General features: G+C 41.7%; 1 protein-coding gene across 4 annotated transcripts in view; it reads right to left on the reverse strand.

The window, feature by feature from the left end:
* The window catches only part of ZNF219 (zinc finger protein 219), an 85,123-nt gene that overhangs the window by 28,405 nt on the left and 43,795 nt on the right, over positions 1-12,923 (reverse strand). Inside the window, exon 1 of one of the 4 annotated variants that reach the window (XM_073631192.1) lies at positions 10,106-10,227. The exons of the other annotated variants lie outside the window; for them this stretch is intronic. The gene's annotated coding sequence lies outside the window, so the exon portion shown is untranslated. Of the gene's footprint in view, positions 1-10,105; positions 10,228-12,923 lie in introns of those variants that run through there. 4 annotated transcript variants of the gene reach the window in all.

Genomic DNA, 12,923 nt, shown 5'->3' on the forward strand with positions numbered 1-12,923 from the left:
AATTGTGAGAACTCAGGAGACACCTCTGAAGAGCAAGCTGCCCATTCATTTGATACCATTTTAGTAGAAATATGCTACCATTGTGTATCATATGGAGGCATGGCTGCCTATTGTGGGGGCACAGGCAGTCCTCCCCTTCCAGGCCCAGGCTCAATACGGTCACCAGGAGGGTCCAGCGAGGGCTGCCTTTGTCTCTCTCCTGGGTGCAGTGTGTCTCTGTACTGCGGTAAGTGGCTGATGGGGAGAGATTTTCTTCTGCAGGAATTCCCTCCTTCAGGCAGCTACACTGCACACAAATGGCATGGAGAACTGCTCCCAGCCCTTTCACCAATACTGCACACTGACTGCCCTGTCATTGCATAATGCTTATTGACTGCCCCATAACTGCATACTGCTTAATGACTGCCCTGCCACTGCATACTCATTGACTGCCTTGCCACTACATACAGCTCACCGACTGCAGTGCTACTGCATACTGCTCACTGACTACCCTGGGCATACATACTGCTCACCAACTGTCCAACCCACACACACTGCTCACTGAATGCCCCGCCACTACATACTGGTTGCTGACGGCCCCTCCATTACATACTGCTTACTGACTGACTTGCCCATACATACTACTTACAGATTGCCCTTTCCATACATACTGCTTACTATCCTGCCACTGCATCACTTACCGCCAGTATATATAGTTCACAGTCTGCCCTACACTGCCAATAGGTACTGTGCATAGCCCTGTACTTCTTTGCTTATTGCCCACTGCCCTGCACTTTACTACTGCTACATACCACATTTTTGGCCATAGACGGAGCGGGGGGATGTGTCGGGTTTTTGCTGTCCCCGCCAGTAGAACACAGTGATTACTGTTAGCGGCAATAATAGATGTTAGCAATAATTGACATGTAAAATCTGACAGGCTGGTTGTACCCAAGTTGGTCTATCGATCAACTTGGTACATTTAGCCTGCCCATACATGGTTTGAATCTCGGACAGTTCCTGCTGAACCAGCCAAAATTCAAACCGTCTATGGCTGGCTTTACTGTTCAATGCCATGCACTGCATACTACTCACTGCACTTTCTGAACGCACTGCTCTGCAAAGACACTATGTACTTCAGCTGCACATTGCATACATTACAGTGAGGGAAAAAAGTATTTGATCCCCTGCTGATTTTGTATGTTTGCCCACTGACAAAGAAATGATCAGTCTAGAATTTTAATGGTAGGTTTACTTTAAGGCTGCATTCACACCTAAGTGTATTGTTTTCAGGCAGAAAGTTGTGCAATTTTTGCCACGATTTTGTACAAGTCAAAAGGTCACCATTGTAAAAAGCAGAAAACGCCTGTAATCTGCCAAAAAAGAAGCTCCTGTACTTTTTTGAGCGACGGACGTTTTGCTTCAGGCGACAGAACACTCAGATGTGAACAGGGGCTATTGAAATAAATGGGATTTGTTTTGTTGGGCGTTTTTAGAGCTGAGGCTTACAGCAGAAAAACGCCCAAAAAACGCCTAGGTGTGAACAGAGCCTTACAGTGAGAGACAGAATAACAACAAAAATATCCAGAAAAACGCATTTCAAAAAAGTGATAAATTGATTTGCATTTTCATTAGTGAAATAAGCATTTGATCCCCTATCAATCAGCAAGGATTCTGGCTCACAGGTGTCTTCTATACAGGTAATGAGTTGAGATTAGGAACACTCTCCTAAAGGGCTCCTAATCTCAGCTTGTTACCTGTATAAAAGACACCTGTACACAGAAGCAATCAGATTCCAATCTCTCCACCATGGCCAAGACCAGAGAGCTGTCCAAGGATGTCAGGGACAAGACTGTAGACCTACACAAGGCTGGAATGGGCTACAAGTCCATCGTCAAGCAGCTTGGTGAGAGAGTGACAACAGTTGGTGCGATTATTCGAAAATGGAAGAAACACAAAATGACTGTCAATCTCCCTCGGTCTGGGGCTCCATGCAAGATCTCAACATGTGGAGTTTCAACGATCATGAGAATGGTGGGAAATCAGCCCAGAACTTCACGGGAGAATCTTGTCAAGATCTCAAGGCAGCTGGGCCATAGTCACCAAGAAAACAATTGGTAACACACTACACCATGAGCACACTCCCCCTGCTCAAGAAAGCAAATCTACAGGCCCGTCTGAAGTTTGCTAATGAACATCTGAATGATTCAGAGTAGAACTGGGTGAAAGTATTGTGGTCAGATGAGTCCAAAATCAAGCTCTTTAGCATCAACTCAACTCGTCATGTTTGAAGGAGGAGGAATGCTGCCTATGATCCCAAGAACACCATCCCCACCATCAAACATGGAGGTGGAAACATTATGTTTTTCTGCTAAGGGGAAAGGACAACTTCACTGCATCAAAGGGACGATGGACAGGGCCATGTACCGTGAAATCTTGGGTGAGAACCTCCTTCCCTCAGCCAGGGCATTGAAGCATTACAATGACCCAAAACACAAGGCTGAGGCAACAACGGAGTGGCTCAAGAAGAAGCACATTAAGGTCCTGGGGTGGTCTTGCCAGTCTCTAGACCTTAATCCCACAGAAAATATGTGGAGGGAGCTGAAGGTTCAAGTTACCAAACATCAGCCTTGAAATCTTAATGACTTGAAGAGGCTCTGCAAAGAGGAGTGGGACAAAATCCCTCCTGAGAGGTTTGAAAACCTGGTGGCCAACTACAAGAAATGTCTGACCTCTGTGATTGCCAACAAGGGTTTTGCCACCAAGTCATGTTTTATGACGGGGTCAAATACTTACCGTATATACTCAAGTATAAGTCGAGTTTTTCAGCACATTTTTTTGTGCTGAAAGTGCCCCCCTCGACTTATACTCGAGTCAAGCACTTTTCTGCAGCAAAAAATTTCATTTTCCGAACCGACTTTGGGGCCCCGTATCTCAGGGCCACTTGATGCTAGGAACCCCAAATTTGGTGTGCACTGGTACTACAACATATCCAAAGATGGAGTTCCTAGCACCAAGTGGCCCTGAGATACGGGGCCTCAAAATCGGTTGGGAAAATGTCATTCTCTGCTGCAGAAAAGTGCTTGACATTTTCTGAACTGACTTTGGGGCCCCGTATCTCAGGGCCACTTAGTGCTAGGAACCCCAAATTTGGTGTGCAAACCCAGTGGATCCACAACATATCCAAAGATAGAGTTCCTAGCACCAAGTGGCCCCGACATACGGGGCCCCAAAGCTGGTTCGGAAAATGTCACTCTCTGCTACAGAGAAGTGCTTGACATTTTCTGAATCGATTTTTGGGGCCCTGTATTTCGGGGCCACTTGGTGCTAGAAACCCCAGCTTTGGATAGTTTATGGTGCTAGTTCCACTGGGTTTGCACACCAAATTTGGGGATCTTAGCACTAAGTGGCCCCAAGATACGGGGCCCCAAATTTGGTCAACTGTGTCCATCTGCAGCAATGTCATTTTGGGACCCTTTGGGTTCAGAGACCCCAAATTTTGGCTGCAGCTAGGGGGCATCTAGGAACCCTTAACTACCGAGTTTGAAGTTCGGGGGACCTATGGCTGCAAATGGGCACAGTGAGGCATGCAAATGGGCACAGTGAGGCTGCAAATGGGCATTGTTGACCCTCTTTTCCACTTACAGTAGCTGTGCATTTCTCACCCTCGTCTTATACTTGGGTCAATAAGTTTTTCCCATTTTTTTGTGGTAAATTAGGGCCTCGACTTATACTCGAGTATACAGGTATTTCACTCATTAAAATGCAAATCAATTTATAACTTTCTTGAAAGGCGTTTTTCTGTTTTTTTTTTTGTTATTCTGTCTCTCACTGTTAAAATGGACCTATCATTAAAATTATAGACTGATCATTTCTTTGTCAGTGAGCAAACTTATAAAATCAGCAGGGGGATCAAATACTTTTTTCCCCTCACTGTAATGCAGACATTCACATTGAGCGGGGGGGGGGGGGGGGGGGGGTCCTGTCAGGTAGGCTGTATGGGGTCCCATGATTTCTAATGGTAGCCTTGTGTGGAGGGCAACAGGTACATGGTCCATTAAGTTACTGCATGTGCATATAATATGAATTAGAAATTTCCAGAGTGTATGATCATATATGGTCACTGTGGGGGCTCATGTACGTTTGTGATCAGGTCCAAGACTTATCAGCATTAAACTCCATTCAGAATACCCCAAATGCCACTGCACTGGTGCAGTTTATATACAGTAAGAAGCTCATGGACACAGCAGGCAAGCTGCCTGTACTGTTTAATTAACCCTACAAACAGCATAACAAAAAATCTCGGTTTTAAGTGCACCAGATGAAGCTTGATGCTGACGGGGCTCAAATTCTCCCTGAATGCCCATATACAAGTCATTAATGTGACTCAGAACCTACTCCAGCTAGATTACTAACTATATATCATGATAAAAGTTTCTTCCAAATGCAACAGCGTTCCAGGCCTCTGCTACTGTTTCTGAAACTAAAATCATAGTTCTTCAATGTGATCACCCATATATCCCTCTATTGTATATATCAAGTATAAAAGAACATCCAGGCTTCTGAAAGGCTTGTTGGGTGTGTTTCCCATGTGGGAGCATGTCCCTTTGCTGACACAAGGGTGACGTTTGGTGTGTGATTAAATAAACATGTAAATGTCAATAAAATAAGTTAAAACTCACTCCTTACATGAATCACGCCTAAACCTTCCCAAAATTTCAGTATTACTTTATTCCACTTTTTTTGAAAATTACATACTTATGAAACTTTAGCCCTACTGCTCTTTTTCCTTAGAATAATTCAATAAGCAAAACTATCACAAAAAAAAAAAAATATTGTATTCTGATAACTGAATACAGTTTTTACATGACAGCTTTTGCAACATCATTTTTTCGCTTAAAGTAGTTCTTTAGCCTTTTTTTTAAAGTCAGCAGCTACAAATATTGTAGGTGCCGACTTTTAATAAAAGGAAACTTAGCTGTCCAGGGGTCCAGCCCCGTGCTACCCTGAATAAACCGCTTGTTCATAGGAAATTTAAAGGAGCAGGATTAAAATTTTTCTCGAACAAACAAATTTCTAACAGTACATGTGGTTTTCAATCAGTAAAGTCCATTCATTCCAAAATCATATGTTAAAAGCAAACAAAATCTTTCGAATTACATTCGAATGTTCTGACAATTTTCGTTCGAATTTTCCTGAGACCCAAACATTTTTGTTCAAAATTATTTTTCCCTACAGCCTTCTTAAGAGGGATTCCTCTTGGATCACTTTTGGAGGGGTTTCCTTTTCAATTTCTTTTGTGTCCCTGGAGAGGAAATTCCTCCTGGTGACAGCAAAAGAAAAAAAAAAAAGAAAGAAAAATTTGACCACTCCCTACTCTATCCAAATTTTTTTAAAAACAGTTTGGTTTATACTGTATATACTTTAGTAAGACTTAATACAGCAATTGAAACTCGTCTGGTTCAGCAAGGACTGGCCGAATTTCGATCTACGTATGGGCTAGATGGTGTGTGCAACCAGCCTGTCAGTTTTCCTCCAAACCATCAGTGTTGTCAGCCAGGACCACTATTAGAAATTAGGGATCCCCGTAAAGCCCCCTCCTCAATATGCCAACTCACCGCCTGACAAACGCTCTCTGAAGAGCAATCTAAAGGCTGACTGCTCTTCGGAGCGCAAAGTACATGAACGAGCCTTTAAAGAGGAAGTAAACCCTGATGGGTGTCACTTCCTCTTTGTTTCCCTGCAAAGGTAAAGCATAATGAGTTACTATGCATTGCATAGTAGCCCATTATGTGACACTTACCTGCAGGAGAAGCCCGCGATGTTCCCCTCTTCCTCTCTAGTAGCGAGCATCCATTCTTCTCCCCTTTTCCAGGGCCGCGAACTCCGGCTCTGTGAGTGGCCGGAGTCGCGTGACATCACTCCCGCGCATGCACGCGGGAGCTGCCTATAACGGCATGACCCGAGCTAGAAACGGTACAGCATGCCCTTTCTAACTCCGGCACATGCGCAGAAGAAATCGCCCTATGGCGATTTGCAAATATCTCCTAGACCGTGCAGGTCTGGGAGATATTTCAAGCACCTAAAGGTAAGCCTAGATTAAGGGTTTTTACAACCACTTTAATTCTTAATCATTTTTTAATTTTTGTTACTTTTTTTTTTTACAATCGTATTTTTTTATTTATTTCTTTTCATATTTTTTTTTAACTGCCCCTTGATGTCTCATATTTGAGACAGAGAAAGTACTGAGGACATCATCAGTACTTTTCTCTGCAGCCTCAGCTGCACAGATGAATGAATAGGAAGCGCTCTGCGGCTTCCTGTTCATTCACAAACTAAAGCATAGTAAACACAGTTTACTATGCTTCAGTGATGAATGGACACAGGAGGAATCGTTACTGATAACCCACTATGTTCTTTCAGGAAAGGAAGGGCTTGTAAATACGAGTTATTTCCCAGCCCCCTGTTCTCCACCCTGAAACAATCCCCGTAGCAGCTGCCAGCAAGAGAGGAGGGAAGCTGGCAGTGCTGCTGGAAAGGGGGCACACAGAGTGGACTGGACAGAAGGTGGCAGGGGGCTCGCAGATACTACAGAACTGATCCTGCTCAACACAGGAAGACAGCAGCACTGCAAGGGGATCCACAAGAGTTACAAGGCAATAGAACAGGCCCTCCTCTTTGGCAGGTGCTTGGGTCCCCCTTTTGAACTGATGGGACCTGGACCTGATACAGGAGGGCCGGCTGTACTGCCTTATCAGCGGCCCTGCTGCCAGCTATAGCCTATGAAACTGATCACTGTATTCTGCTAGCGGGAAAGGCTTCCTGCCAGCACAGCACTATAGCGCCGTGAGAGCGATTCCCTCACCTACATCAAATATGTAGATGGAGGAATTGGCACATTTTTGTTTTGCTTCGACCTGCTGGTTAAACGAAAAAAAAAATGTTTAATGTATGGCTTGCCTTACTGCTGGTAGACTGTAACTACAAATCTTTCATGTGAAGGAATGTGATGCCTTGGTCCAGTATCACTATAGTTATTCTCATAGAGAATCATTTAGCAGTATTTAAACAAGTGACTTGGGAAAAACTGATGCTCTTCCAAAGTGAATTGTTGATTTTTTTAATGAATTACTAAATGATCAACAGGAGAGAGCTTCACTTCCAATTTCTAATGCCTTTTTTAAACTCTTGCATCTGCATTATTATTTAACTAATTATAAGCCAAGATGAATGGGCAAGGAATCCAAAATGCCCCTTTGCCCTTTCACCAGAATGAAATTAGCAACTTACCAACAGTTTGCATATTAGAGTTACAGCAGACCCGAAGAGCTGTCTACTGTGGGCTTCAGCTGTGCAAGAATCCCAACCCTTTTAAAGCATTGCTTGTAAGCTTGTAACCCTCCGACCATAGTGACACCTGGTTGGCATCTCTTGAGGTGGCCTTCAAGAAATGTAATACATTTCTAAAACATTTGCTAGAGTCTAGGTGTAGAACTAGAGAGTCTGCATCCCAAATAATGTCCTATAATGAAGTCTCCCAAATGCCAAAAACTATATTTATTCTACAGAAAATTATTAAAAAATACATTTTACTTTGTAAACCAAATTGAATAGTCAGGTGTCTACAAATCTGGCCATCTCTGCTCTAAAGTCTACTATGACAGGTATCGATGCACCCACATCATTTACTGAAGATCTTTTCAATCTATGTGCTGTCTTAAATGTAAAGTGTATATACATTTTTAAACCTATTTTAATTTGTCTGTACTGTACTCGATTGATGTTACAACAGAGAGATGCAAACTCCGCAAAAAATCCAAACTGGTTGGTTTGGACTGAATGATAATGTACAAACAACAGATTAAAAAGAATTAGAGGTATTTTAACTTGGTTGCTTGGTGCATTTGTTGTTTGTCATGTAGTTTAGTGATTGATATTAGCATTGTTATTCAAACCATATAATAAAGTTTTTACATCTTTGTGGTCACTTAGAGATAATTTGGGGTAAATATTTACACGAAACATGCATGTTTTTACCCTTTCTACATAAGACAGAAAGAGGAAAGAGTTACAGTATGTGCATCATTCCTACCAAGACTTGTCTTCATAAGAGAAGCCTTTAACAAAACACAAAAAAATACTGCTAGTAACATTTACTTTATTAAAATTATAAGCACTACTGCTTCTCTCTGGAAACAGATATATGCTCATCAGAAGTTTCTCTCAATATGGATTGTGCAAATGCAATTATTTTTGGAAATAGCAGAGTTTTTGCTTCTGATAGTACTTGCTTCTGTATTGTTGAAATCAAGCAGTTCCTCTGCAGCCGTGTACAAAACAACTGTTGGAGATGCAATGATCTGACACTTCATATGACATGCATCATATCCCTGTCAGCATTAAGTATGCATATGGCATAGTAATACCCATAATGACTATTGCACACAATGCTGCAGTCATTGTTGTATTACCCACAAGAGCCACCGCCTCAGTATGTGTGTACCAGAATAAAGGTGAGATATTTTATATTAAACGGGCAGCACATCAAGTGCATCAAATCTATTCACCTTTACTCAATTTTTCTTTTTTTCTTTATAGCTTTAAGCATGCTATTGTGTTCTAATATCTGTTATTTTCAAATATGCACAAATATGTACACATCAAAATGTCTTCTACAGTGTCCTGAAATGGGAAGCCATTCACTTGCTCTACCAGTAAAATACATTTGTCTCCTACATTTCACTAATTTGCTCACTTCACTATCTTTACCATTACTAAAAAAAATAAAGTCTATATATACTTTTCCTACACATCTTCAGCATGATGTAATTCATAACATTACAAATAGGGGAACCAAAATCTAAAAAGGTGGACCCCTTAAATAGGCACATACAGATCCTGTTTAGGGGCCAATATCACTTCATATACTGTATAACTACGAAGAATGTTTATGAACGGTATTGCAACAGAGGCCAGCTGTTCATGAGAGGTGTTATGAATCTAGCAATAATCACAGAATTCTAAATAAAAAGGTAAACAGCAGTAGGATGAGGATTCAAGTTACTATATTGGAGGGTTTGAAAGAGGGCTCCATTTTTAGTTTACAGTAGAAAAAAATAAAACAGGGCTTTTCTGCCAACAACAGAGTGGCTAAGTTGGGATAGCTATTTTAATCAGCTGTAGTACTGGAGATAAAAACTAAGATCACAGCTCACAATCCCAAGGAGACAAGGCAGCTGTAGTAGAGGGCGCTTGCTGCTTTACAGATCACCATAAAGAATCCATTATAAGGTGGAAGGAATACTTCAGCAATACAAGAAGAGTTGAAGCTGGCCATACACTGATAGATGTTTTTTTTTTTTCGTCCTGTAAACTGAAAGAAAGAAATGTGACAAATTCCACTAACCATACTATACAGCATGGATGAATGATCATGCAGCGCTGGCTATTGTATTCTGACAGCCGATGCCAGCAGCTGTCAGAATACCTGAACAGCTGTAACATCTGACTGTATGCAGCTGATGTTTAGCTGACAATTTTGGCAATTTTTCAATAAAAAGATGTTGGGCAGGAGGGTGATAACAGGGTCACTATATTCTTCTCAATGTATGGCCAGCTTTGAGTTATTCTTTTTATCTCTACACTAAAGAACAGTGGCATCATTAACAGGGGGAAACACATCATTTTACGGCCAAGCATGCAATGTTATGCATGTTATCCAAATGAATGAAATCTATGCAATGCAATAAAAAGTTATTTACCCAGACTCCAAAATATTAGTTTGTCCGATATAATTCCTGTGACTTTGTGGTTGAATAAGAATGCTGTCCTTCAACTTTCAGAAAATGACATTGTTTATCTTTGTGTATTTCACGTGTCTCATTGCATGGCATGCAGAAGATGCTGTGGCATCTTTAATAAATAACAGTATATTAACCTTTTTTATGCTGTGTTCCAAAGTTTCCTTTCAGTGTGCCATTTAGACATAACTGGTCAGTTTGTTAAAAAACAAAACAAAAAAAACACTGGATATCTAAATTTAAAATTGTGCATCCCTTCATTAGGGTTATACCCCTGCAAAAATGCACCAACAGCTGAGTAGAAGATGTTTGTAAATAACACTCACCTTTGTGTCCCTGATCCTAAATTCTGCTGCAAGCTGTCTATGGCCTGCTCCTATGATGTCACTCTGTTATGTGTTGGTTTCACAGAAGACACTGGAGACATGCAGGAGATGTGCGAAGAGGCAGCAGGTCCTGGAAGTCGATCACATTGGAACTAAGCAGTGGATCAGAAGATCAAGGACACAGAGGTGATTGTTATCAATCTGCCATTTTCTGCTTGCCACTTGAAAACTGAATAAGGACAAGCACAATCCAATGTAATAAAGTTGTATGACACTTGAAACAAAGCACTGAAACTTACCTTTCTCTGTATCCCTAGGCAATGGTATGTGTCACTTGCTATTTCTCATTCTCACGGTCTGTCCTACTTTCATTATAGTAGTTTCTACATTAATAGAATAAATGCTGCAGGACCAATGAAAGAGCAGACTGTGTGAATTATTCAACATTGTTATAGATTTATACTGTGCTGTGGCCAGGACTAAAGTTACCGTGCAAATTTCACCAGAGGCATTTTATCCAGGAGCAAGGCCTGAATATACCTATTATTATGTACACATAATATCTATATTAGGCATACTTCGGCTGCATATGCACACTATTTTGTATTTGTAACACTTAGCTGCAAGGCTGCAGTGTGTATATTGCACTAAGCCGGTATAAATAACAAAAATGAGATCACTGAAGCAACAGATTTGGCTACAAATGCTAGTATACAAGTTATACGCTAAATTACACTTGGTAATATATCTAGCTTTTCTTAATGCACATAAAATGGCCATAAACGGTCCCAAGCAAGAAAATTCAAGCTCTACATGCGACAACAAATGCCTCCGATGGGCTGGTTATCACAAAAAGATTTTCCAACTTGCTGGAAAAATCCCCATACACACAGGGCCAGTTCTTTACTTTTGCTTCCTGTGAGCATCACGGCAGGTTCCTGTGCTCAGTAAGGCAGGCAATACAGGATTCATACTTTTTCTTTCAACCAGCAAGTTGTATGAGAAAAAAAAAATGAGCAGATTCGTTCCTGCTGAGCCATTGTATTCTGCTGGTGGGGACCTTTCCCCACCAGCAGAATACAATGATCAGTGTTATAGCCGGCAGCACTGATCGTTTGGGAAAAAAACAACAGGCTGATTGAGCACAAGTTGATCGATAGATGAACTTGTGTACAACAAGCTAGTCCATACATAAATCAAAATTTGGCCGCTCCCTGTTGAACTGGCGAATTTGGATCCATGTATAGGCGACTTAAACCTGTGTGAGGGTGTATAGATAACTCACCTGCCACTGTTTTAGGCCAGGTTAACACTGTAACCTGCTGCGGATCGCACAGGAGCGCTGTGCGTCCCTGTTCCCCATTTCAGGGACGAATCAGGGCCGATTCTATGCCTGAATTTGGCCCTGAAACTGAGCCAAAGACGCACAGCGTTTCTGTGCAGTGCGCTCCGCAGCCGGAGCGGAGATATGGGAACCGGCTCCATAGGGAGCCAGTCACATTCTCCTGCTATGTGAATTGGATGTGGGGAAACCCGCATCTAATTCGCATAGGTGTGAACCCGGCCTCAGAGAAGATACCTTCCCTTCTATGTTCAACCTAGTATTACTACCCTTCACTGAGAAGCGTATGTAAAGAAAGTTTGTGTACCAAAAGCACCCAGTTAGCTTCCCGTTTTTCTACAGCAAGTTAGAAGATACAAATATCCTAGTGAGTGCTATGAGTAAGACTGGTCATACATGGTGCGAACAGCAGTGTTGATAGTGGAATCAGCAATTGTCTTCTCCCAGCAAGGGTCAGCAGGAGAAGCTGTCCCTGCTGGGAGAAGACAGTGACAGTGAAGACAGTGATTATTGCTAGCGGCTAGCAGCCACTAGACATACCCACACGTGAAACTGGCAGGCTGGTTGTACCCTAGTTGATCGATCAATCAACTTGGTACACTCAGCCTGCCCACTAACGGTTCGAATCTTGGCTGGTTCCTACTGAACTGGCTGAGATTCGAGCCGTGTATGGCTGGCCTAACAAGACAATCTAATTTTCTCCGTTTGTTAAAAACCGGGTTGACCGTGCCCTATAGGTTGCACTGATTCGTGGAACAGCACAAAATATTCAGTAGGAACAATTTTCAGAGCAGTGCAATGGCACCAAATACAGGCAATTATTGTCACATGATAACAAAGTATCAGTCTGTATGTGAAATGTAAATGGCTGCACAGGGAGGCTGGTGGCGGCAGTAATCTGGTGTTTTTTTTGCTTTTTAAGCATGAAGATTGCCAACAAGCAAGGAACAGTGGGTGTATGTCAGGTAGATGGGATATTTCAGGGGTTAGACATTAGCAGGCACAGCCAACTTAAACATTCTAAATGTCCCCAAATTGTATACCTTGCTAGCACATCAAGCAAAACTTAAAATTGCAGAACTTAGTTGTGAAAGGCCCTTAGCAATAATATCACAACAGCAAATTACAGCAAACATGAAGTGACTGCTAAACAAAAACCTAAATTTTACCCACAGATTGTACGTCTGTTTAACTCACTTAGTCAAGTTTGTAGAAATAGGTAGTACAAAATGCATGAAAAGTGTAGTAACCAATAGCAACCAATTGCCTTTTGCCTTCCATTGATTGACTGCAGTCTGAACAGTAAAGGATGACTGGCAATTGGTTGTAAGAGTTCATGTATGTTTTTCCCCTTAAAGTTTGGGTCAAATAAAATATTTACAAAATTCTTAAAAGTTTAGTCACTTTTTAACTGTATTGTCTATATACTGTATGGCATACTCTTTCAGATAAATATAGGGTGCTATTAAGGGAAGT

The sequence above is a fragment of the Aquarana catesbeiana genome, linkage group LG01, assembly GCF_042186555.1.
Source record: "Aquarana catesbeiana isolate 2022-GZ linkage group LG01, ASM4218655v1, whole genome shotgun sequence".
Lineage (NCBI taxonomy): Eukaryota > Metazoa > Chordata > Amphibia > Anura > Ranidae > Aquarana > Aquarana catesbeiana.